The following is a 1,599-nucleotide window of genomic DNA, read 5'->3' as shown; positions in this document are numbered from 1 at the left end:
ACAGAAACCAGTGCAGAGTGGTTATAGAATAGATAGGGGGGGGGGGGGCTGCGCTCGCGCGCGCGCGAGAGAGAGCCACTTTAGGACCGCTATCGAATAGAAAGGAGAGGTGGAGTGGTGGGGGAGGGGGAGAGGGAGTAAATAAAATTACAAGGATCCATATGCCCTATGATTTTGGATACTATTTTTTTGCGGAGCAGCTACAGATGAGTCGAGAATCAACAAATTTATGGCTATCCTGCATGTATAAGAGTTATTGAGAAAAACGAATCAACATCGGATGCTGCAGTTCAAGCTTGCAACCCAACGCAAAAGAGGTTTCATTATAGTCAGATGTCATTTTCCTCAATCTTTTTTTCCGCCAATTTTTTGCTCATTATGAATCTCACTTTCAGTAGTAGAATGAAAATCATGTTTGACCTGAGAAAGAGATTTCGAATACAAAATTTATGAAAAAATTCCGCCCACTTCGCGGGCATATTCTCAAAACGCGCTGAGCGCGCGGCTCGCTGGTTTGAGCGCAACTAGGGCGCGCGACTGTTGGTTCTTGCGGATCGCGCTCGATAATATATTTATCTCGCGCTCCGCGCTCGGTAATGTATTTACATCGCGCTCCGCACTCGGTCTTTGCATTACCCTCCACCATTGTGCACAGACCACAATGCGAAATTTTCTATATTCTATGTTAAAAACTGTTATATCAAATGTCTATTACAATTTTTTTGTGTGTAACTTGGTCTGGTACTGCTTATTCTGATATTGCAAAATAATGTTCACATTTTATTTTTCCTGATCCTAATAGGACCCTGCTGTGGTTGTTTAATCATTTTCCGTTTTCTTAAGTGAAGCTGAACACTTTTTTTTAATTTGTCATTAAACAAGATTCTTAAAGTACCTACAGCCTTGACGATTACATTCTCATTGCGATAATCGCGCTTCGCGCTTAACAGTTCGGTTATACAGGCTCTAATTTTTTTAAATTTTGGACTAATCAAAAAATTCGGTTAGAATAGTTTTGAAATATATTTGGTATCCAGTTAAAATTTTGAATGAAATTTTTGGATCTATGAAAAAAATGAATTTTTCTATTTTTTGAAAATTTTCAAATTTTTGAAAAGTATATAACTTTTCTAATTTTCATAAAAATAAAAAATTGTATATAGATAATTTGCAAGTCTTTCATCCATATATATGAAACTTCGACAAAAAATTTCAAAATTTTGAAAATGCTCCCTATTTTTTAAATTTGGCTCGAAATATCGGATTAAAGAACTTAGCCTTCATTTTAGGTACCTTCAGAAGTGTATCAAATGCGAACTCGATTGGACAAATCCTTCAAAAGTTAGCGTGGCTACAACATTCAGGTAACCATACATACAGACATACAGACATACAGGCAGAGAAACACCGATGAAATTGTATGATTTTCGGATTCTGTGAGTGCCGAAACGTAAAGATCCGTTAAAAACCAGAGATCGAAAATTTGGACGATTAAATTACATTCTCAGGAATGAGAATGTAAAAATACTTATGAAATGATAGTAAAGATTATGTTTCTCTTTTTTCTGTGCTTAATTTGAGAAAAATTGGTTCAATTTT

This window comes from Belonocnema kinseyi, chromosome 4 (genome assembly GCF_010883055.1).
Source record: "Belonocnema kinseyi isolate 2016_QV_RU_SX_M_011 chromosome 4, B_treatae_v1, whole genome shotgun sequence".
Taxonomy (NCBI): Eukaryota; Metazoa; Arthropoda; class Insecta; order Hymenoptera; family Cynipidae; genus Belonocnema; species Belonocnema kinseyi.
Note: the sequence above shows the minus strand (reverse complement) of the source record.